This window comes from Oryctolagus cuniculus, chromosome 13 (genome assembly GCF_964237555.1).
Source record: "Oryctolagus cuniculus chromosome 13, mOryCun1.1, whole genome shotgun sequence".
In the NCBI taxonomy this organism is placed as follows: Eukaryota; Metazoa; Chordata; class Mammalia; order Lagomorpha; family Leporidae; genus Oryctolagus; species Oryctolagus cuniculus.
The window spans coordinates 75,403,790-75,429,632 of record NC_091444.1 but is presented as its reverse complement, the minus strand read 5'-3'; the positions used below and the strand labels follow the sequence as shown (position 1 = coordinate 75,429,632).

Here is a 25,843-nt window from a genome sequence, read left to right as displayed (position 1 = left end):
GTAATTTTGTATTGTTTGGATTTAGATTCTGGTTCTGTTGGAGAATTTTGTATTTAGATTTTTTTTCCTGGCATTTGATGCTTTATCTCCTAGATAACAATCATTTATGATGGCTAGGCTACAATTAACATTGGAAGGACTTGTTTGTTCTTGGGTATTCCGAATTAATGTTCCATAATTCTGGTCCTTATTGATTATTTGGGAAGGCTCTAGGATTTCTTATTCCACTCATCATGACAATTGCAGATGCGTAGGGATTCTAAAATTATTTTCTTTCTTTTTTAAGTTAGATGACCTGAGACTTGATGTTGTGTGTGTGTGTGTGTGTGTGTGTGTGTGTGTTTGGAGGGGCAGGTGTCTGTGTCTGTGAGTGTGTATATATGTGTATACTGTTTTACTGCTTGTTTATTTACCTTCTTCAGGTCTTTATTCGTATGTCATCTTCTAATCAAGACCTTTCTGGAATGCCATATTGAAAATCTTTACAAACACATCCTGTCTTGAAATCTTGCTATATGAATTCTGGGTGGGGCCAGCGCCCTGGCTCACTTGGTTAATCCTCTGCCTGCGGCACCGGCTTCCCATATGGGCACCGGGTTCTAGTCCTGGTTGCTCCTTTTCCAGTCCAGCTCTCTGCTGTGGCCCGGGGAAGGCAGTGGAGGATGGCCCAAGTGCTTGGGCCCCTGCACCTGCATGGGAGACCAGGAGGAAGCACCCGGCTCCTGGCTTCGGATCGGCATAGTTCCGGCCATAGCGGCCATTTGGGGGGTGAACCAACGGAAGGAAGACCTTTCTCTCTGTTTCTCTCTCACTAACTCTGTCAAAAAAAAAAAAAAAGAATTCTGGGTTTCAGGAGATGGCAGTGAGTTTTGAAATCATCTGACTTGGACTTAATCTTCATCCTATTCCAGATTAGACAGGGAAAACAACATCCTTGATTTCTGAAGTCATTATCTGAGATAGGGTTGCCCACCGTTTGCTGACTGTGTCTCACCTGCTTCACCTCTATTCCCACATCTTGGCCCCTGATACATGATCTTTCAGCTGTTTTCCAGTTGAGAGTGAGGGGGAGGAAACCAGAAGGCAACAATTTGCCAATTATGTTATATTCCATTTTTTAACATAGGGACTGCGCTGTCTTACTCACTTAGTCTGTGTTCTTCCTCTACTACAATGTAATCCATGAGAAGATGTTTTTGTTTTTTTATTCAGTGTTTCATTCCTAGTACTTACAGTAGTACACGGTGCCTAGTAGAACTCATAAAATGTTTATTGAACAAATCACTATTTTATGAAATGATTTGCTGGTTTATGGTGATTATTATGTATGCTTTGAAAAGTTCATGGAAAAATAATTTTGGCATGTGTCTCCCAATCCATCTCATGCTAAATATGGCTGCTGATAGCAGTTACATAAATTGAAATTTATACTTTGAAATTTTATTTCAAGAAGTGGATCCTTAAGTCTTACGATTTATTTTTTGAAAATTTTGTTTTTAAAAATGGTTTATCTAATAGGTGTGTATGTTCTATGACAAGATGAAGTAGTGCTTTTTTTGAAAAATGAATTACCTTTAAAATGTATTAGTTTATATAATGAATAGATAATAGGTAATAACTAATAGATAACAGGTACACAGTAGGCCACTCACAGACTATGCTGAGAATCCCTGGGATGATAGTGAATTCACTGAAGTGCCACGAAATTTTAAATTTTCAAGAGAAAACTCAGGTATTTAATGTCTGTTTGATACTAAAACTGCTACCCCAGGTTTAGACAAAGTGGCTTTCTGATGACAGACATGTAATCCAGTTACTAAGTAATTGAGTTATTCAAGAACAGAAAAGAAATTCTTAAAATATACGCATGTTATTTTATTTAAATCACTACCAAGTTTTTAGAGACATAAAACTAAGTTTTGGATATAAATACTAAATTTTTGCAGATACTATTTAATCAGCAGAACTGTTAAATATTACTCGCAACTTTGATGAACTATAAAAAAGTTGCTGAGATACTGATAGTACCGTGAACTGAGAAAGTTTCAGTGCCTGTGGACTAGTCTGATAAGAAATAATGACACTATCAACATGAGCAAATGATTTTTGAGAGGGGAAAACTAGATAAACTCAAGGGATTTAAATAATGGTCTAGATTTAAGCTGAGGTCCCTATCAACTCTAAGCTTCTGTAATTCTGTGAACATTAAATGTAAGTGAGTTATTAACTTTTAGTGTAAATATTTTATTGTTCAGTAAAAATATTTAATAAACTTTTCTCGAAAGGTTCTACTTTAGAACTGTTTTAGAATCGTTTATAGCTAGCACACATATGTAAGTCATATAGATCTTTAGGCTGCTGTTATACTCAGCCAGCCAGATTTGTATTTTTGTCTTTTAGAAAAATTTTGTTCTGTTTGAGCACTCAAATTTTCATATCCCACATAAGTCTATTCTGATACTTTTAAATTTAAAACTTTTGCCTACCTATTTTGAAAACCGTCTTAGAGCTTCAGAACTAAGAAATTGAAATTACTGTTAGGTTAATTTGCCCTGTTCCAATCGCAGCATTTCCCTTTTTCCAAAGTAACCCATATACTTTTGATTTATACATCGGAAGTACTTTTTTGAGACACTACACCTCATGTACTCTTTATCAGGTGGTATAGAAAACTATACACATGTACAATTTCTTTTAGATACTCAGTTTTCAAGTTAACAGAATAATTCATTGTCACCTACAAAGTTACCAGTAACTCACTGGTTTAAACTTATGTAAGTTTTAATCTATTGCAGTTCTATTCTTAGTAGAGCCCAATTGCCCTCTCTCAATTGCTAAGAACATTTTCATATTTATTCCTATTCCTTTTGACTGAATCATAATGATTGGTGAGACAAGGGTGCTTTAAAAAGTTTATGGAAAATGAAATACTAAATACAAAAAATTTTTGTAATACATGAATGGTATTTTTCAAAATATGTATTTTTCCGTAAACTTTTTTGAAGTACCCCTATATAGGTTTCTTGCTGTCTGATATGTCGAGATATTACAGACTCATTTATTTTCTGGCTGAGATCTAGAACCAGCCATTTCTCAAAGAAACACAGATTTTTTTTGGTTTGTTTTTAACAGATATGGAATTCTGTATTGATTTTCTTTCTCTGGATGCCTTCAAGACATTTTGTTTATATTCGATGTTCAGCAATTTGCGCATTTTTTGTTTGTTTTATCATACTTACGGATTGTTGAGTTTCTTTAATGTGTATATTTATGTTTTTGCCAACTTGGAAATTTTTCAGTTATTTATTTCTTTAGATATTTTTTCTTGCCCCTCCTGTCATCTCCTTCTGAGATGCCAGCTAGATGTACATTAGACTTTTGGTATTGATCCACATAGGTCACTGATGCTCTGCTTATTTTTTTTGTCTTCATTCTTTTTCTTCTTCATATTTATCATTTATATTAAATGCATGCGTCTTAATATTTAGTACATATTCAGCTGCATGTACAATTCATTTTAAACTTCAATACAGCACTTTTTCAGTTCTAATTATCTGGTTTATTTGTGTAGTTCTATTTCTCTCTGAGTTTGCAAATGAACTTATTTTCCTTTATGTTCTTGAACATAGTAATAATAGCTTCCTATGATCATCTTAGTATTGGTCTCAGAAAGCTGGATAGGAAGAGGAGCAGCCAGGACTTGAACCAGCGCCCATATGGGGTGCCGGCACTTCAGGCCAGGGCTTTAACCTGCTGCGCCACAGTGCCAGCCCCCAAAATCTTTTGATAATATGCAATTTCCACGAAGTTTAAAAGATCTCTCATGTGTGGATTTCAGAATTTTTTGCAACAAAACAAGCTTATCATTTAATTCCATTTTCTATGAATTTAAAAGAAATACTTTAAAAAAATTTATTTGAAAGACAGAGAGGGGCCAGCGCCGCTGCTCAATAGGCTAATCCTCCACCTGCGGTGCCAGCACACCGGGTTCTAGTCCCGGTCGGGGCACTGGATTCTGTCCCAGTTGCCCCTCTTCCCGGCCAGCTCTCTGCTGGGGCCAGGGAGTGCAGTGGAGGATGGCCCAAGTGCTTGGGCCCTGCACCCGCACGGGAGACCAGGAGAAGCACCTGGCTCCTGGCTTCAGATTGGTGTGGTGCTGGCCGTGGCGGCCATTGGAGGGTGAACCAACTGGCAAAGGAAGACCTTTCTCTCTGTCTCTCACTGTCCACTCTGCCTGTCAAAAAAATAAATAAATAAATAAATAAAATAAAGGCAGAGAGACAGAGATCTTCCACCCACGGGTTCACTCTCCATCCACATGTTCCCAATGACCAGGCCTGAGCAAGGCTGGATCTAGGATCCTGGAAATCAGTCTATAGCCCCCCGCCCCAACTCATCCCCCCCATCCCCATGGGTGGCAGGGACCTAGGCACTGCTGCCGCCTCCTGAGGTGCACGTTATCGGGAAGCTAGAATCAAAAGCAGAGCCAGGCACTGATTTGGGCTGCAGGCCTCCTCCTAGGTGACATCTTAACCGCTGCACCAAACACTGCCCCTCTGCATGAACGTGCCGAAGTACCCTCATAGACTAAAATCTTCAGGAAAATGTCCCACAAGTATGGCCATACTATTCATTCCGTGCGCTTGCTTTTGATTATCTTTTTTAGAACTTGTTAACATATGGTGGGGTTTCTTTTCATCAGTATTCTCCATTTCCACATTCCTTTTTGATTTTCAGAAGTTTTCTTCCTCATACTTTCTTTTTCTCTTCAGGCACGTTATTATTATTCACTCTTATGTTTTTCTAGTTTTAGTCTTTTGTTTCTAACATTTTTTAAATGCTTAATAATTTACTTCTGTCACCTAATTTCTGAGTTACTCTACTTTGTGTTATTTTTTCATAAACCTTATATAATTTTTTGATGTTCCTTAGCTTGCTCTGATTTCCCTGTTGAGGTGTTTCTACATTTTCATGTGTCTTTCAGTTTTGCTTTTGTTTTCAGTGGGATGTTAATCTGTTGCTTCTCTTTTTTCTTCCTATAACTATGCATGGGTCTTGACTGAGATACTTTTTCCTGATACTTCTTTTTGTTGAGGGTAGTTTTTGTAAACTTTTTGAGAAGAAGCTTAGTTCAGATGGCTAGTCTAACTTTCCAGAGCTCCCTCTTCTGGTGTTTTCATATATTGTTAACAAAATATGGCAGCTGAATTTCTGCAGTTTTCCACCTGTGTATTCCTACCCTGCTTTCTCCTATTTGCCTTCAGCCTTCAGTTTTGAGATTTCAGAGCCTGGGCTTTACCAGTTGCTTCAGATCTCTCCCAGGAATTGGGACTCATTTGGTGTTGGAATGGCCAGAACCCCTCCCATTTCTGTCACTGTTCTCAGAGTAGCCCCCCAAAGTTGGCTGTCCTTGTCTGCCCCTTATTATGGGAGCTCTCCTGTTCTGAGGGTCAGTCACGTGCTCTGCGGCTTTCCCCTACTGTTTCCAGAACAGATGCTGATAATAGACGAGGCATGTGTCTTTGGTCATTTGTCTGCATCTGCTTATATTTGGGTGAAGTGGGTATACCTTATAACTTGTTTTGCTGTACTGTTATCAACATTTTTTTTTTTTAATTTTTGCTATCTCATTGTTTTGCTGTTTCTGTGTGGAGATTAGGAAGACCCCAAAAATTATACTACTGTTATTTCCCCAGAATCTCCAAGAATAAGTTTTTTAAAGTGAGTTAAGTAAAACGGTAGAGGTAATACATCTAGCAATTTGTTCTAAAACTCAGCTGTGAGGGAGAATGGTGAGACTGGTTAGTAACTGGGCAGTGAGTAGATAGGAGGAGGCAGGGAGAGTTGGAGCCTGTCTCAATGCTGATGGAAGGACCCGGGTGGGGAGTCGGCAGTAATGGGACATAGAACATACATACCAGCATTTTCAGTTGAGTTCATTGCAGTATAATTTATATACAGTACAGTTTACTCTTTGTAGATGTACAGTTCTGAGTTGTGTGCACAGTTATGCAACCGCTACCAGAGTCAGGATACAGAGCATACTGGTCATCCCAGTAAGTGCTCATGCCCCTTTCTAATCAGTCTCCCCTCCCCCACCCCAGGCAGCCCTAATCTGTGCTGTCAAGTGAGTGCAGTAATTCAGTAATTAACCTTTAAGTCTAACTTCTTCCACGTGGTACACTGCTTTTTAGATGCATAGTGTATGTATCACTAGTCATTTTTGTTACAGAGTTGTATTCCATATTTCAGAGACACCACACAATTTTAAGTTTTTTTAAGAATTAGGATCACTGTGTTAAGAACATTCATGTATAGTTTTTGTGCAGATTTGTGCTTTCATTTGTTTTGGATAAATGCCCAGGAGTAAAATATTGGGATCATGTGTCTTGTTTTATTATTGAGCTGTGAAATTCTTTATATATTCTAGTCATTATTTTTTTTTTTTATTTGGCTGAGTTGTGGACAGTGAGAAAGAGACAGAGAAAAAGGTCTTCCTTTCATTGATTCACTCCCCAAATGGCTGACGTGGCCTATCCAAAGCTAGGAGCCAGGTGCTTTCTCCTGGTCTCCCATGCCGGTGCAGGGCCCAAGCACTCGGGCCATCCTCCATTGCCCTCCCGGGCCACAGCAGAGAGGTAGTCTAGTCATTAGTTTTTTATTGTATATATGTTTTGCAAATATTTTCTATCAGCCTGTGGTTTGTCTTTTTAATTTTAGTAATGATGTCTTTCAAGGATTGTACATTTTTTCCAATTTAACTTTTTTTTTTCTTTATGCTTTGTACTTTTGTATTCTAAGAAATCTTTGCCTAATCCAGGTTTTTCAAAGATTTTCCCTTATGTTCTCTCCTAGAAGTTTTATAGTTTGGGTTTTTGCATTTAGATCTGTGGATCCGTTTCGAGTTAATTTTTGTGTGTGGTAGAAGAAAAAGTTGAGACCATTTTTTTTTTTTTTTTTTTTTGCATGTGGATGTCAAATGATTCCTGTACTATTTGTTGAAAAGCCATCCACTCCTTACTGAATTCACCTGGCTGCTTTGTTGACAGTCAACTGGCCATATAAATGTGGAGAGACCCTTGATAAGACATTTCTGCACTGTTATTGGAGCATTTCAGTAGAAAGGCAGGTAGAATCCTCAATTTGGTGATGTGTGGGAGATGGCCGACTGCAGTGTGATTCTGATTGATGCCCTGGGTGAAGTCAAAGGTCTGAAATACTGAGTTAGAAAGCAGGACGGCAAGCAGGCTGGAATGGCAGTGTGCTTGCTGGGCTGGGTGGCCGCCTTGGTTGAGGCCGGTGATAGGAACCAGCCGGTGTGTGTTAGTTCAGTTCAGCAGTGTCTGCACTTTGGATGCAAGCCATGTGGAAAGTGGCAGTTAGTTTCATTTTTTTAGAGAGCTTTGCACAGGCAGGAGTGAAAGGGAAATGGAAAGATGAGTTAGTAAAAGTGTTGAATGGGCAACACTTTCCCTTAGTTTGAACATCAAAACAGTGGCAAAGGATGTTCACTGAGCAGCGCTCTCCCTTTCTCCACTCCCTCTGCTCCGTGTGGGCAGTGCCTTTTCTGTTTCTCTGCATCTCGTCGCTCTTTATTCCTGCGGATGCTATCATGTATCCCGCCCCCTCATTTCTTACACCAGTTATAACATACCGTGTACAGCATGTTGTGCTCGACTTTTGAATTTTATAATAGCTTATCCTGTCCATCTTTCCCTGTTAAGAGTTAAGAACATTCGAGAATTATCTTGATGATGGACATATGAAAATTTCACAAGTTTTGTTTGGATCTTAAAAATAATTTTGAAAGTACGCTCTTGTACTTTGTAAGCTCCTTCAGCGTGCACGTTACTTCTGTGATCGGGAAACCTGAAAAGTGGAGCTGTGTTCTGTAAACCAACATCTGTAAACCTCTGCACTGTCTCTGTTCTGAGCCCTGGAGATGTTACGGTAAAGAAAGCTGGTGAGGTTCTGCTCTCCTGGCATTTTGTTGTACGGTCACCAGATGAGAACCCAGAAAACAGTGTGACGTGTTGGGTCAGAGAGGACAGAAGGAGGGGCCCTATGCGCCGAACTTCAGGGCCAGCCTGAGCTGCCCTCTCCCTGAGCACAAAGTCAAGGATCAACAGAAGGGTGGGCCGCGCAGAAGCAGAGCGAGTGCCTAAGCTCTGAAGTAAGGTTAAACTTGATGCTTTCAAGAAACAGCCCTAAGGCCAGTGTGTCTAGAATCTACGGGGAGAGAGAGAGAGAGAGAGAGAGAGAGAGAGAGAGAGCGAGCCCGAGCGAGCTATAAGATGAAGCCGGGGTCAGTTCTTATCAGGTAATCAGGGAGAGGAATGGGGATTGTATTTTAAGTGCAGGGAGAAGCCATTGAAGAGTTCTAAGTTATAAGAAAGCAGAGCTATAGAAAAAGCTAGAGTTGCCAAATGAGTAGAAAGAGAACCCAGAGAGCCCAGTTAGAAGTGAATTTTTAGAAAACCCTGCAGTGTTAAATGCATCAGGCTGAAGACCGAAAAAATGTTAATTTGTTTTTATGGCATCCTTTAAAATATAATCTACCTGAAATGTAAACCTAAACTTAAAAGATAAATTAAATTTTAGATCAATATACCATTTAAATTACAAACTAAGGAAAGTAGTTTTCACAGCTGTGATTTCAGGTGAGCATTTAAAAAGCTATTTTGTATTTTAGAAGAAGGAATTAGTACTTAGCCATTCATTTGTTCTAGAATTATAATGCTAATGCTGATGGTGAGGCTTCAGGACATCCACTGTTTAAATTGGAGCTCAAAGGCAAGTAGTTCCTAACTTTCTAATTTAAAAATCACCCTCTGGCTCTGAATTAGCCTAATTGTGCTTTTGCCATTATAATATCCACAGTACCTGGGAATATATATGGAATTTGAAGAAGGTTCACACTCTTTCCATGTGGCATTTAAATATGGATGAGACAGGATGGCTACTAGAAACTTAAGGGTGAAGAGTATGGTCTTGCACAGCTTTTAAATAGGAAGTAAGGTTGGTGTATTTGTTAGTCAAAATTAAGTTAGAGTTTCAGTATATTGTTTAATGAGTGAAAAGTTCTGTATGAAATAAGAATAATACAAAACCACCATCCAGCAGAAGATCAGCAAGTTATATTTATGTAATAGCAACATCATAAACAACAATAGTACAATTATAATTAGTTAGGAAAGGAGACCATGTAAACCATGAGCTCTGTGGGAAAACAGTCCTGAAATAACCTTCTAGAACCCATGTTTTTTAAGGTTATTTTTAAAGATTTATTTATTTAGTTATTATTTATTTGAAAGGCAGAGAGAGAGAGAACTTCCATGTGCAGGTTTACTCCCCAAGTGGCTGCAATAGCTTGGGGATTGGGTCAGGCCGAAGCCAGAAGCCAGGAACTCCATCCAAGTCACTCATGTGGGTGGCAAGAACTCAAGTACTTGAGCCATCATTAACCTCCTCTCTGGCACATTAGCAAGGAACTGGGTTGAAAGTGGAGTAACTAACCAGCATTCAGATATGGGCTATGAATGTTCCAAGTGGCAGCTTAACCTGCTGTGCCACAACATCCATCCCAGCCATGTTTTTGTTGAGTGAATGACTTTAATATTCCAAGCATCATTTCCTCTTTTGTATGGGGATAACTTCATAAAATTAATGGGAAAATTAAGTTAAAAGACAAGTTTATTTTGGTGTAAAAAGATTGGAAGTCCATGCATAGTTTTCTCATAAAATCTATTTTCCATGAACTTTTAAAGACCTCTTATATAATGTAGATCATAAATAATACCCACTTAACAAGTGAAAAGGGAATGATAATCTATGTAGTTCTCAGTGCTATGTCTTTTATCACCTAGAAGATACTAAGTAAACAGTAGCACCAATGATTTATTTATTATAGTAATTACTATAAATACAATATTAATCATTATCTGTTTTATTCATAATACTGGAAGGCAAGTATTAATACCCATATTTTTCAGAAGAAAAACATAAAATTTTAACTGCAGATTTACAGTGAAAACCCACACGTCATAGAATAATTCCATATTTCATTTCATGCTATATTCTCATGTCCTCCTACTTTATAAAAACTTTAGATTTTAGTATATTTAGTGAGTGAAATGTTCTGTCTTAAATAATAGAAAACCACTGTTCAACAGAAGATAAGCAAACGATACTTATGTAATAACATCAACACTGTAGTACAATTGTAGTGATAATATGGTGGAAACAGTGTAACATTGTGGTTAAAACCATAAACTTTTTAGGTACACAATTTGAATTTATACAAACTTTATGACAGATATTAATCTTAGAAAAAATTTAAAATGCAGATAAGATAAAAGAACATCACTTGTAATCCGATAATGGGGTGTATCCTTCCTGATTCCCCTTATATAATATATGTAAATGAGATACATATAATATGCACTATATATTGAAGATGTTTCTTTTTTTCAAAATGGGATCATACCATATACCTGTTTTCTGTTCTGATTTGGAACCCTTCCCCCCATCTTTTATTATTATTATTATTATTATTATGATGATGAATGTCTTTCCATGTCAACTTATCCCACTAAGTATTGCATTATCTAGATGTGTCCTATTGCATTTACCTAGTTCTTTATTATGAAACCCCCCGCCCCACACACACATGAACATGGTCAGTTAACGCTTCTGAGGGCACAGCCTATTACTGGTGTCATCAGGCCATGGTCTCATTTTTTACAAGCTTAAATTTAGGCATTTCAAGTGAGGATCCTGTTTTTGAAAAATTTAGATAATTAGGAAAAGTGTAGGATGTCCAGAATGTTACACAAACAGTAATGTAGGTTTCAGCATCAAAAATGCCTGCTCTAAGGACTTGGCTTTCCCCTGCATGTCTAGTAGAGGCATCACTCCTTAGGAAAAGGAAGCAGCAAAACTGGTCCCAAGACATCATGATCAGTTTGATGCTCTCGCCTTCGATATGCGGCACTCTTTCTTTTTTGAGTCTTGAATTCTCAGAGTAATTGTACTTTGGAACTACTGTATATCAGAAACCAGTTCTGGCTTGTTTCCGGGAGTCTAGTATCCTTTGAGAAGAAGCCCCAGCCTCAGCTGCATCAGCCTGTGAGACTCTCTCTCCATTTGTATTCCCGGTGGTAACTCTGCTGTTTCCCTAATTATTTTTTGCGTCTGTATGTGAGATTTGCTTCCTAATAGAAGATATTTTTCTGTTGGTTCATTGTAAAACTAATTTTTCATGTAAATGTGGTTTTTCTTTTAATTTCTGTTATAAAATTGGAACTGTAACTAGTGGTGAGACGTGAGGGTCTTTTACAGAAGAAGAGCGTGATTAACTCGGTACCCCCAAAACCAGCTCTTCTTACTTCAAAAGTCCCTTGTCCTAACCCAGCAAAGGAACCTCACCGGCTTCTCTCTGATTTTTGCTTCCTTCTTTTTTCCTCTGGAGTCCTCCTCTTGGATGTCACCGCGCTGGCACCCCCACCCCCACCCCCATCCCTCAAGACTTCACACTCCAGCCTGACGATTTCCTGCTGGGGCTGCTTTGTTCTTGATCCTTTCCTCCACCCGCCCCCTCCCCAGTCCTCCATATTTGAGATACTGGAAGAATGTATGCGAGACACTGCTTTTCTTGAAATGCAGTCTTTCATTTTATGTAAAACAAATTGGTTTCCTATACAGTTGGTGAAGTTTTTGTACTGCTTTTAAAGGTTTAATTTCCACGACTTAGATTTTAGGTAACTGATTTAAATCATTTGTTTTATACATAAGGAGAGACAAAAGAAAATTTTCTGCATTATAGATATATGGAGTAGTTTATTTTTGCTGGAGATGAAAAGTAGTAATACATTGAGGTCAGTGGCTTGTTAGGCTGTTCTTAAGCTTTATGCACTTTTTAAAAGTTTCCTATCTCAAAGATTTTAAAGTCAAAGTATCTTGAAGTCTTATGTATGATTTCTTGTAAATTTCCTGTGACTTTATCAAGTGGTAGAATTTTTACTTCAAGCAAAGGAACTATACTGGTATTAGTAATGATCACTAATCACAATTAATAATGTTATTCACTTATTGCGGTCTGTACGCTTGGCATACATTGTTTTATTGGTGAAACCAAGGATATTGTTACAGAAATACTTGCTGGCTTAAAGAAGTACTTGTTGGTTAAAAGCAGTAAGTGAATAAGTAAGTTTTCTCTGAATCTAGGTTGATTACAAATACGTATTGCTGTTTTGACATTATGACATTGTATGTATGATGGACTGAGAAATAAAGATTCATAGATTTAATGAATGAGCTTTTAGTTTCTTTTACTAAGTATGTGAACTTTAGATTAATAAATATTAATTTCCCACCTATTTTTAATATTTGTTCATCATTTAAAATAAACAGTTTGTCTCTTAGCCAGATGGTATGTAGCTGGAAACCAGGTTTCTTGAATTCAGTTATTTCAAAATTGTAAATTTAATCAGGGAACTTTTCAAAAGTCAAATTAAATATTGATTTAGGTTTAAAGTGACACAACTTGAATTTCATTATTTATATTAACGAAAATTAGCAAAATTTCCATAATTAAAGTTTGTTCTAAGAAAAACTGTCATCTTTTAACCTGCAAAGTTCTACACTTGCCAGTAGAGGGCACTGTTGTCACACGAGAGAGGTGTTTGATCGCTTCGCTAACTGCCCCCGCTCTGCCTTTGCAGTTTGGAAAGTGTTTTTAAAAGCAATGTTCTCTGTGTAATTAAAATCAGTTCCCTGTATAATTAGCAATCGAGCCTTATTCTTTGTGGCAGAGTTGTGGATAGTGTTATTTTTTTCTTTAAGTCTATGCTTGTCTATAGCCAGTGCCAAAACTGTCATCTATTAAACTATAGAAAGTTGTATTGCTGTTTATCAGCACTAAGCAATACTGTAGATGAAAACATATAAAATTACAGCATGTTTCATTTAGGTGCTCTGAGCAAATTATTCAATAGGGAACGTTTAACATTCTTGGTTCTATCTTGAAAAATAGTGGAGTTAATGTGCCGTAGTAATAATATTTTGTGTTCAGGTGCCCTGAATAATAATAGAGGACAACTCATTCTTACAGGGTTTTTTAAAATGTATCTGCGTGGTGTCCTGCTTACCGCTGATCTACTTAGCCAATTCCCTATATAATTCTTTTTTCCGGCTTTAAAATCAAACAGTGTTAATACAGATATCAAACTACTAAGACAATGAATATTAGTGCACAATTAAAGTTATCCCTCTCTTTCTCTCTTAAAAGAACATAAGTGGTTTGTAAAATGACATCAAGTGTGCATTTGGCTACCTTGGCAATTGTTTGGGGGCAGGGAGGTTAGAGAGAATCCAAGCCTGGATTTTAAGTTATCAGTATGTAATTTATGAAGTTCTAATTTATCCACAAATCCCAGAGTCTCCATAAGTAGTTTAAATACAAACAGAAATCTTATTCAAAACCAAATTATAGATTATTTGCTCTATAATTTTTTGGAATTTAAAATTTTTAAATAATGTTTGAAATTAATTTCCGTGCTTTAATATTTGTAAAAGGCAAGTATGAGAATAAAGAATCTTAATAGTTTGTTTTAATCTTTAGTAGGTGGAAATTGTGAAATTAGGGAATTAGCATTTTCCTCAAATTTGTTTTTTAATTTTATGAAATACTCTAAGTCCACTGACTGCTCAATTTTTTTTTTTTCTCAAAACAGGCTTTTATTTTAAAAGGTGGAAAAAGGCTGGCATTGGCTTACTTTGTATATGGCAAACTTAGGAAAGCACAATAGATAACTTAACATTTACTTAGCTGTTTACTTTGACAATAAAAAGTAGGAGTAAAATTTGAAAGATGACTAAGATTGATGAGGGAAGCTATCATATAAGTTTAAGAAAAACATTTAGATACAACTTCCGTGCATTAGCCACTGTAGGTGTAGTTTTTAGACTGTTTTAGTCACTTGAAATAAGTAAGGTCTGAACTGAAAATATAAATGCACCTTAGGAAAGCTTTCTATCATTTTTTTTCCTAAGTTTCTTTGATGGCACCCAAAGGAAGACATTCTAATGTTTTCCCTCTTCCTTGTATTTGTGCCATGCTCCTTCGTGCCTTAAGGTGCATCTTAAGACCGATGGGGCCAGGTGTTTTGAAGAGCCAGGCAAAAAACAGAAGAATATTAGGAGGCTGTGTAGTTTCTTGATGAAAATGTTAGGTGGATTAGAGAAAATAGCTTGATGCCATTTGTCTCTAGCATAGCTGTTGTTTTTCCATCTTTAAGAAAAACAAGTTTTCATTTTATTGAAGCATTTGTATTGAGTACTTACAGCCCTTGTATCATCTTGGTCATGATTATCTGTTTCCCCCCACAGGGGCCATCACAGGGTTTAGTCTAGGCTGTTTGTATTCAGCAAGGTCGAGATAAGTTTTATCTCTGTAGATAAGTCAAGTGCGGCTAGGATCGATAGGTAATAGTAAAATGCGCTGAAAATATGATTGCCAAGCTCATAATGAATTTTTAAAGCTGTGAGCTTGTCAAGTAAAGTATACATCTTCCTGTTTTTATTTCTTTAAATGGAGCTCAAGAGTGTAGTTAATTTTATAGACATTTTAAGAATGAAGAAATTTAGGAACAGATTAAAGTCACATTTTTGGCAATCATTAATTGCTCTATATTTAAACCTATACTAACAAAGTTGTAGGCACTAATTATTTTTAAAGAAATGAAGTGAACATTAAAAGACATTTATAGATTAAAAATGTAACCTGAGTTTACTCGTTAACATACTTACTTTTTGAAGTTTGAGTGTGTGTGTATGAGTATGTGTGTGTGTCTCTTACCCATGGGCTTTCCTGTATAAATCAGATTTCTGCTTCCTCAGTTGGGGAATGATGGTGGGAAAAATGACTTCTTATTTTTAGCAAGAGATGATGGTATTTCATCACTTTAGATTTCTGTTCTAACCTAAATATGTAAATAAGTTCTATATGGTTCAAGACAAGAAACATTTTAAATGTTTTCTTGTTTTTTCCCTTTTATACTCAGATTAATATTTTTATGGCTTATATTTCACGAATATATATAAAAATATGGACTCTGAAAGTGTATGTTTTGTCTTAGTTTTTGGGTTAATTTTTTGTGGAGAATATGACCACAAGGTGAGAAAAAATGGAGATTGAATCTTTTTTCTTTCTAGATGCAGATTCCATGAGAAAGGGTTCTCTAACAAATTAACTATAAAAACCATGTAACTGTTCAGAACACATAAACTAAAGAAATTATGCAGTGAACTCAAGTAGTATTCCTTCATCAAGACTATTAAAAAGAAAGCCTTTCTAGACGCCATCACTGTATATCTTGGATTTTTGCTGTCTACTTCAAGAGTTTAACTTCTCAGTTCGATCAGATGTGCTTTTTCCCTTGGTATTCATGTAGAGCACCAGTTACACGTCCTCCTTGTTGTAAATGAAGTTCCCCGCTCTTGGCTGCGATCTGGAGTGCAGAGAGTGAAAGCAGCGTCCATGCTGATGTCAGCTGTTATTTCTGTGACAGTCAGTAGTATACTCTGTTGCTGTCGTAATTGGTCCTCCTTGTGATTTGCTTTCTCTCTTTATCCACACTTCATAGATTGTTTATTTATTTAACCATTTAAATTGAAGGTAATATAGACATCTGGCACTATTTCTGGAAATTGTAACCGTTTTCTTTGAAAATTCCTCTAAATGATGATCTTTGAGCCTTGTGTTTATTAATCTTTATAATATGGGTCTGCATTTCCCCCTACTTAGCCATTTCTCTTTCTGGCTGAAGACTGACAATCTTTCTCCAACATTAGTTCGATTTATTTTACTGCCGGATTAGATGGATTGGGCCATGAGAAAGAGAAAACCAAAAGGTCTGAGAGAAAGTGTGCAAAGCTCCGGTGAAAACAGCCGCTGTTCTTCTAGAGCGAGCAGGCATGAAGAGTGGGGCTGGCCCGCTGTAGAAAAGTGGCGTGAAAGAGAAGTTGACTGTCTCTTTTCAAAAGTTATCTTTGTGTGGCCGGCCTAATGCATTATTAAGAAAATTAGAGCTTTAAACATAGAACAATGGTCCTTTTAAAACATATCTAGTTTGGTGAATTTACCCCCCAAAGTCCCTGGTGTCTAATTACTCCAAAAAGAAAAGAAAAAGCAGAAATCTTTATCTCCCAATGAAAAGTACATTGCAAAAATGGCAGATTTTCACGGAGAACATTTTAATTCTGCTTTAATCAGAAAGGCAATAGATAAAAGAAGCAAATTAAAAAACAATGCTTCTTTTTTTTGTCTTCATAGGACTAATTTTACTGACAAAAAATAATCAAGCTTGAAGCAAGTGATAGTAATCTCATATTAACTATTAAACTTTTACAAGTGGATTTGCAAAAAAGTTTATTTTCCTTTCTACTACTTATTTTTCTTTTCTGTATAATAGAGAGAGACACTTAATGACCAAAAGAATTTTATGTGTAAGTAAATTAGTTTATGCAGTGCTCTTTCCTTTTCTTTGTTCCTGATTAGTCGTAACACAGCAAGCACTAATAAAAGAAAGGGGATGCAATTATTTAGGGTTGATTTCCTAAAATAATGTAAAGTGTGTGTGTGTGTTTTTTAAATAAGGTGAATTATTTCTGAAAACAATAGATTCATGTTTAGACATCCCCATATTTCAGACTGTGGACCTGGTTTTCTCTGAATTTAATTAAGAATTCATTTTTTGAATGAAATGGGCCACATGCAGGTATTTTAAAGTACAGATGGTTTTCTCTAAGTTTCTCTGTTGGTTTTTATAAGATTTAAATGTGAAGAACAACTTAATGCCCTAGCGGCTACTGGAATACTGTTACTAGCACTGAGATGATTGAGTAGCAGAGAAAGAGAGGAGGGACAAGACAGTCTTACGTATTCACGTATGTGAGCTCTGTGTACAGAATCATGGCTGTTGTTTCATCACATTTTGTGTGTTTAATCAGCTTATTTGAAAATGCAGATATACTGCCCTAAAAGTTGCAAGACTTCCTTGATTTAATTATCTGCATCTTTGGAGCATAGCCCAGAATTATTATTCCTACTGGAATCTTCTATGTCCAAGTTTTCTTTCATCTATTTAAAATATTTTTTCTCCTACTCAAATAGATTATTTAAACTTTGCGAAGTGCATGATTCTTCCTTCAGTTTTTTTTCCTTACTAGAAGTAGGACAGTGCTAAGCCTATCACTTTTACTTTGATTTGCTTCCTTTATCTTTAGCAAATCTAAATAAAACTGTCATCCTGATTTTCAAATCTTTTAAACTTCTTTTTCCAAAATCGCCCACTTTCCTGTCTACCCACTGTGTTTTGTTTTGTCTTTTTATGGAGATTCTGCTTCTGACTTTTTGTTTTATTATTATTGTCCTTTCTTGGGTTTTTAAAATACTTTTACTTTTTATTCTCTTTTTTTGTAATCACAAATTTAGTTGAGTGTCTTAAAAAGGGAGAAAATTGCTAGTCTCTGTAAATCTCATAAATCCAAAAGTGATCAATATTGATTCTTTGAGTTTTAAAAAAGATACCTAAATTTGTCACTTTGGGAATCAACATTAGGGATAGAGCTGATGGGTATAAAGGTGTGGCTTCCCAGGAGTTTTTTGCTTTCTTTTATATTTGAATGTATTTCATATAATTAATTTCTCCATATTTTAAAAGGTTTGAGTAAAATAAGTAGACACATTTCTTAGCCTAGAGTTGTTGGTGAACATTAAAAAAGAAAGTTGGAATTTCTTGCTCTGTTCTCTATGACTCAAAGAGTGAAATTTCTGTAAAAAGTAGTTGTTTGATTTCACCTGTAGATATTTGTAATGTGAATGAGGATATAATGAAAATATGGCAGAATGCTAGTACTACTTTAATAAACAATATAAACGCTTGCCCTTTATCATTCTTTTCTTCCAGTTAGGGATCCCTCTTCAAAAATTGGGCCACAGAGGCCCATAGTAATGAAGTGACTTCACTTAGGTCTTGAAAGCTAGTCGGTGGCATAGAGATAAACAGAATAAGGTTCCTTGGTTCTTGTACCTTTTTGTTTTTTTTATCACATGATAAATTACATGTGTGTAATTTTGAGAAGAGACTAGTGAGAGAAGTAGTGTCTATACAGTAATGGCAGTTGAAATGTAAGATACACCGGAGCTAATGTTTCTGTAACTGTACATGGTGTCCTTTGAGTAGACCTTTATTGTACTTTCCCAGTAGGCATTTATTCAGTGAACGTTTATGAAGACATACCAGGTAGAAAATGATAGCTCACAGATAGTTTGCATCTTGCCTTCCCATGCTATTATCCTAAAAGTGATGTTTGAAAGAATGTAAGATGCTTACTCATATCGATATACCTAGAAACAGATCCTGAGGCCTAAAGCTTGTACAATTTTTGGAAACCTTTTTGAAAGAAAGTAATATGAGGACAAATACAGGAGTAGGCACTTGGTGCAGCAGGTGCCACTTGGGACACCTGAGTCCAATACTAGAGTGCCTGGGTTCACAAAGCCCTGGCTCCTCTGCTTCAGATCAGCTTCCCAAGAATGCACACCCTGAGAGGCAGCATGTCTGAGACCCTGGCTGATTTCCTGGCTCCTGGCTCAGCCTGGCCCAGCTCCAGCTGTTGGAGACATTTTGTGAGTGAACCAGTGGGTGGAAGATCTGCGTCTCTGTTTCTCTATGTGTTTCTCTGCCTTTCAAATAGAATGAAAATAAACAAATCAGTGAGTTTTTTTTTTAAAAGATAGCAAATACAAAAGCAGCTGCAAAGGCCTATCAGCAGTAGAATGGATAAATGTAAATAATTTTTTTGAAAGGCAGAAACAGAAAAACAGATCCTTCATCCTCTGATTCAGTGCTCAAATGTCCACAACAGCCATGGCTGGGCCATGCCAGAAAAAGGAGCCCAAAAGCCAGTCTGGATCTCCCACATGAGTGCAGGAACTGGACCAGAATCTACTGCACACAGTCTGAAAAAGCCTTTCAAACGCTGTAAACAACCCTTCTGGTCTTGGAAGACTGGGTTGGTGGTTGCCTTGAAGGGAGGTGGTAACTGGGCAAGAGCAGGGGGTGCTTTTGTTGTCTGAGCGTTTGGAGTCATATCCAAAAAATATTTGTTCAGGTTAATGTATTGTTTCCTCTATGTTTTCTTCTAGTAGTTACATGTTTTGAGATCTTATATTTTAAGTCTGGTCCGTTTTGAGTTGTTTTTTGTACGTGAAGAAAGACAGGGGTCTAGGTCCATTCTGTACATGGATTACAGCTTTTCCAACACTGTTTATTGAAGACTGTCCTCTCTCCAATATATGTTCTTGATGCTTTTGTCAAAACTCAGGTGACTCTCAATATATAGATTTCTTTCTGGGTTCTCTGTTTTTTAACATATGGGCTATGTGACTGTTTTTATGCCAGTTCCATACTGTTTTGAGTTACATAGCTTTGTAAAAGGTTTTTAAGGTCAAGTGTTGTGATGCTCTCCAGCTTTGTTCTTTTTGCTCTAGGTTGTTTTGTCTATTCAGAGCTTTTGTAATTCCATGTGCTTTTAAAGAGTATTTTTCTATTTCTGTGAATAATGTCATTGAGATTTTGATAGGGATTGCCATTTTCTGAGTAATTTCTCTTTTGACCCTTGAGGTTACCAAAATCAACTCTTTGCCACTCAATAAGCCATTTGCATTGTAATTTGGAAAACATTAATTTTGGTAAAGGGTACTGTTGACTGCATAACACTTAAACTGTATAACCTATTAATACCATTTTCTGCAACTCCAGCAAATAGTGTTCACAGGAACAAAGAAATAAATTAAGAAAAAGTTACTCACATTACAAAAGAATGCCCTTAAAATATTAGGGTGTTTAAGATATTATTTTCCCAGCATGTGGTACAATACTTGAGTGTATCTTAAGTGCCTTCAGTTACATTTCAATATCTGAGGTCCCTAACCTGTTCAAAGTTGCCTTTAAATAATACCTCCAAGTCAACAATATTCAACAAAATTCCAGAAACCTCTTTAAGAGGTCCATATGTTATAAAATGTGGTGGTCTAAGTAAATTAAATTGGAGATGAACAAGAGACTTTTATCTCTCTAACCCACAAAATAGACAGCAGGTTTAGTACATTTAGTTTTCAAATGTGAACTTGATAATTTGTTTTTTGTATCAAATAGATGTTCCTATGTTTTACAAATACAGAAAGCAAGATATTTTCAATTTCTAGAAGGCCCCTCAAACTGTGAAAGAATAATAATTGTACACTTAAATGTGATGAAGAAATTGTCCTAGAGGAAACTCTTTGGTATTAAGGTGACAGAGTGAAACAGTAGAAAGAACTCTGATAGAGAAGACTTAACAGCTTAAATTCTACTTCCGGCTCTAAATTAATTCACTGTATAACTTTGGGTGAGTTTATGACCTTCTCTGAACCCTAGTTAACTCAATAAAGAAGAAAAAACAGGGAACTGCATTTTGTGCTTCTGAAGCAGGGAAAATCACCGGTAACTTTGTTTTATAAGTTGATTGGTTTCTATACTTGCTATTTCTGTAAGTTCACAGGTATGTTTTGGAATGAATAAGGAAGTAGTGGATTCATGTACAGTTATTGATTGGGTATAAGGGATGTAGGTTTACAGCTGCAAGCCAAGCACGTTTGACTTACCTGCAGATTTTGGTCAGTACAGCTATTTGGTCCTTAAAAAGAATGTGTTAATAGGGACTGGCGTTGTGATCCAGCGGGTTAGCCACTGGTTATGAAGCTAGCATCCCATATGAGCACCAGTTTGAGTCCCAGCTGCTCCACTTCTGATCTAATTCCCTATTAATATGCCTTGGAAAACAGCAAAGGATGGCCCAAGTGCCTGGACTCCTGCCACCCACGTTGAAGACCCAGATGGATTTCTAGGCTCCCAGCTTCAGCCTGGCCCAGTAGCAGCTGTTGAGGCCATTTGGAGAGTGAACCAGTAGATCAAAGATTATCTCTCGCTCTCTGTTTATTCCTCTAACTCTACCTTTCAAGTAAATGAACCTTATTTAAAAAAAAAAAATTAGATTGGTTACTTAAACCTAAAGGAGGGGGATGAATGTTGTGGCAAAGCAGATTAATCTATTGCTTGGGCCACCCACCCAAGTTGAAGTCATGGCTACTCTTTTTCATTCTTTAGTTAATTAATTTATTTGAAAGGCAGAGTTACAGAGGCAGAGAGAGAAAGAGAGAAGTCTTCTACCCGCTGGTTCACTCTCCAAATGGAAGCAACAGCTGGAGCTGAGTTCATCCAAAGCCAGGAGCCCGGAGCTTCTTCCAGGTCTCCCACACAGGTACAGGGGACCAAGGATTTGGGCCATCTTCTACTGCTTTCCCAGGCCATAGCAGAGAGCTGGATTGGAAGTGGAACAGCCGGGACTCGAACCGGCACCCATATGGCCTACACCACAGCGCTGGCCCCGATTTGATGGTAATTTAACTTGCTTCAAACAGTGTCTGCCGGTTTCTCCACTGTCAAGTTATTATCTTCTTCTTTATACTGTTAAGTATTTTGGGGGGAATACTTTGAGACTATGTAAATTTTCTATTTCTCATCACATTTTACCTACTAGCTTTAGCATCCATTGATGATTTTTAATTGTGTCAGTTATTACTAATAGTGGATGGTAAAATTTTAATTCCATCCTACTGAATGTATTAGTTGACATTCTACTTTAAAGATTTTTCCCTTCTTTCCCACTAACTTATCACATATTGAGTCTATCAGTGTACACCTTTCTTTTTATTTATTTTTTTTTGGGGGGGGTAAGTTTACTTTCATCTACTTGAAAGGTTTAGCAGCAGAAAAGAGACAGAAAGGGAGGTCTTCCAGTTGTTGTTTCATTCCCCAGTTGCCTTCAATTGCCAGGGCTGGGTCAGGCCAAAGCCAGGAGCCCAGAATGCCTTCCAGGTCTCCCACATGGGTGGCAGAGGCCTGAAGCACTTGAGCTATTGTCTGCTGCCTCCACAATGCATCAATAGAAAGCTGGATGACAAACAGAATGCCAATGTTCCATGCAGCAACTTAGTCTGCTGCACCACAATGCCACTCCAGAAGTAGGTGAAGACTTGAACTACTGTTATGGGATATAGGGTGCTGATGTGATAAATGGCATCTTCAGTGCTGTACCTCAGGCTTGGCTTTTTAAGCAATGTGCGTACTCTGGTGCTGCTGTTATTTATGTTGATGCTTAAGTTGTCCTTGATTTGACCCATGGGAGCCCCTCAGGCTCCCTCCTATGTCCTTTGGGTATGCTGTCATTGTTTTTTGAGCTCTTCCTTACATTCTAGCCCAAAATGATGATCTAGGCTCTCCCTTGTACTTCCCAACTGTGGCCCTGGAATCAGACATTTTTATTTATTTGAGAGACAGGACAGATGGAGAGCTGTCACCCACTGGTTTACTTCCCAAATGCTTGCAATGGCTGGACTAGGGCATCTGCATCAAAAGGGAGCTGGAGTCAGGAGGCTGAGCCAGGGATTGAATCCCAAGTGCTCTGGTGTGGGGCATGGGTGTCTTAATTACTAGGCTAAACACTCACTCCTGAAAGTATGAGTTTATGCTGATAATTCCAGTTATGATTGCTAATCCATATCAATGTATCAAGTTTAGTGAGTTTTTGTGTTTTGTTTTTCTGTTTTTTTTTTTTTTTTTTTTTTTTTTTTTTTTTTAAAGATCTGTTTATTTGAAAGGCAGAACTACAGGGAGAGCAAAAGAGGGGGGGGGGGGGAGAGAGAGAGAGAGAGGTCTTCCATCTGGAGGCCCACTCCCCAAATGGCTGCAATAGCTAGGACTGGACTACGCCAAAGCCAGGAACCAGGAGCTTTCCTGTGGCCTCCCACGTGGGTACAGGAGCCCAAGCACTTGGGCCATCTTCTGCTGCTTTCCCAGGTGCACTAGCAGGAGCTGGATGGGAAGTAGAGCAACCAAGACTTGCAACCTGCAACCAAATGGGATGCTGGTGCTGCAGTCTGCAGTTTAACCTGCTACACCACAATGTCAGTCCTGAGGTCAGTTTTTGTGATCCACAGATTTTTTTTTTTTAATCTTTCATTTGTGAGTATATAGTTGATATTTAAAATTTACTTGGAAAGACTGATGGGAAGGAAGGAAATAAGGTGGAATTACTGTTTAATAAGTATAGAATTTCTGTTTAGACTGATGAAAAATTTTGAAAATAGATAATGGTAATGGTTATATATCATTGTGAATATAATCAATGACACTGAAAAGTTATATAGCGAATTTTGTGACCAGCGTTGTGGTATAGAAGGTGAAGTCATCACCTACAATGCCTACATCCCATCTGGGTGACAGTTCAAGTTCCACCTGCTCTGCTTCCAATCCTGCTCCCTGCTAGTGCACCTGGGAAGGCAGTGGAAGATGACCCAAGTGTTTGGGCCCCTGCCACCCACATGTGAGACGCGGATGAATCTCCTGGTTCCTGGCTTTGGCCTGGCCCTTGTGGACATCTGGGGAGTGAACCAGTAGATGGAAGATCGATCTCTGTCTTTCTCTCTGTGTAACTCTGCATTTCAAATAAATAAATAAATCTTTAAAAAATAAATAGCACATTTTATGTTTAATAGATTTTACCATAACACGTGAAATTTACTTGGCTTACTTTATTTCCTCTCCAAATATAGTTAGGGTATTCATTTGAAATATGGTTAATCCATTTGTTTCCATTTGTATTAATTTTTAGGATTTTTTCCTACCCTGGTTGAGTTCTCAAACATCAGAAATATATGAAAAAGATGTATTTGAAGAAGCATCTGTCACGTCCTCGTTTTACCTACCTTGTTGCCCCTCCCCCATTCTTTCCTGCCGCTCCCAGATCATTGCTGTAGACGACCAATCTCATTGCTTTCTGGTTTATTCTCCTCATCTCTTTGAGATTTGTTTTCCCCTTTACTTCTGTATTTGACTGTGTTTCTAAAACAGGTACTTCTTTTTGTGCCTTATTCCTTCCCACACTCTCTTCACTCTCATCCAGATAGTCTTCCCTCTTTGCAAGGACAAACATGCACATATTCTCTCCTAATAGCAGATACCTTCCTTCACCTCCACCTTTTCTCGAAATGGAGGCTCTAGAGCTGAACACTCTTCCTAGATACTTGCCTTTGCATTGTTATTTCTGATTACTGATTGTCAGAGTTGTGAGTCTGAAATAACCCATTTAGGTCAAGTCTTCCCTGTGTCAATACATTTAAATGAGTTGGTCACATTAGCTATAACCAGCCGTTCCCTAATCTTTGTAAAACATCAGTGTATTTATTTGAGAGGGAGAGAAGGGGACAGATTGAGAGCACCCATCTGTTGGTTCACTTCCCCAAATGCACACAACAGCAGGGGTGGACCAGGCTTAATCTGAGAGCTGGGAACTCAATCCAGATTTCACATATGTGTGACAGGGATCCAGCTATTTGAGCCATCCCCTACTACCTGCCAAGGTGTGCATTGCCAGGAAGCTAGAATCGATAATAGAAACAGGACTTGAACCCAGGCACTCTGTTATGGGATGGGGACATCCCAGCCAGAATTCTTAACCTCCAGGCCAAACACCTGCCCCATTCTTCCTAATCTTGTACAAAGTGTTTCCTTCCCTTCTAAAGCAGTGGCATAACCTGAATCCCTCTGTCCCTCTGCTGTAGCTTTTTATTTTCTTCTTCCCACTTCTTTACTTTATTAAAATCCTTCCATTTTCCCCTTTACTTTTTAAAAATTCTAAACATAAAACTCTCTTTACTCACAATGTATAATAATCAAAGTAAAGTGTGGGCATTGCATTCATGAACATGGTTTAAAAATTGTGGCTTTGCTGCTTCATGGCTTATGGTGTTCTTTTTCTCTGTGAACTTCCTTATAAGTAAAACAAGGGTAATATTAATAATAAAATTTAATTGGAAAAATTAAATGTGATAACATATATATACAATAGAGCACATAGTAGATAGCCAATAAATGGTAATTTCCTTCCCATGTCTCCTTCTTAGTATGAATATTCATTTGAAATTCAGCACTTAGAACATGATGTCCACGTTCCAGTACTTGTCAGTCTAATATGAGCAGGGCATACACTCATGAATTGAATTGAAACCAGCATAAACTAACTTTTTATTGGAATTGTTTTAAATACCTTCTTAAGAGTGTTTTTAACTTCTGCTTCAAATGTTCTATTTATATAAGAGATATAAGTTGGTTAAGAAAATGATTATGAAACTGACTCTAAAGCAGTTTATTAACTGCTACTGTTAAAGGGGTTGCCAAGGAAAAATAAGTGACAAAGGGACTTCCAACTTTGTGCAAGTTGGTTTGCTCTGGAAGCCACTGTGAAGCTTTATTTACAAATTTTTGCTAGTGTGGGAGCAAACTTTTTGTGATCACAGAGTCAAGAATGGCTTTATCCCCACCGTGAGGAGACTGTGTAGCTCTTCTCTTTTTCTCTCTGTTTCCCTTCATTTTCTTTACCCACTTCTGCTGCTTATAGGGAAAGGAAGCATGAGATCAGAGAACAGAGTAGATGAAAATGCAATGTAAGACTTTCCTAGTGATAACTGCAAACTGTTTAGGCAAGATGAATTGACTGCCTGGGACTGAAACAGATAAGAGCCCCAGGAGTGTTTTGATGCTGAATCATCTGAAGTCTGAGAACAAACTTAAAGAAAAGGCTTTTCAATCCAAGCTAAAATTGGGGGTGATAAAGGGAAAGTTAAGGATTAGGGAGGAAGATACCTGACTGTACCTTTTAGGTTATTAAAATTCTCTAT

At 37.5% G+C, this 25,843-nt stretch overlaps 1 protein-coding gene and 1 non-coding gene across 4 annotated transcripts in view; one reads left to right on the top strand and one right to left on the bottom strand.

Moving 5' to 3' along the window:
• The window catches only part of TAF3 (TATA-box binding protein associated factor 3), a 211,643-nt gene that overhangs the window by 38,182 nt on the left and 147,618 nt on the right, over positions 1-25,843 (top strand). The gene's annotated exons all lie outside the window — the stretch shown is intronic.
• On the bottom strand, positions 10,658-10,728 carry LOC127483621 (small nucleolar RNA SNORD49). The gene has a single exon (XR_007910059.1). It is a non-coding gene; the product is annotated as a small nucleolar RNA SNORD49 (small nucleolar RNA).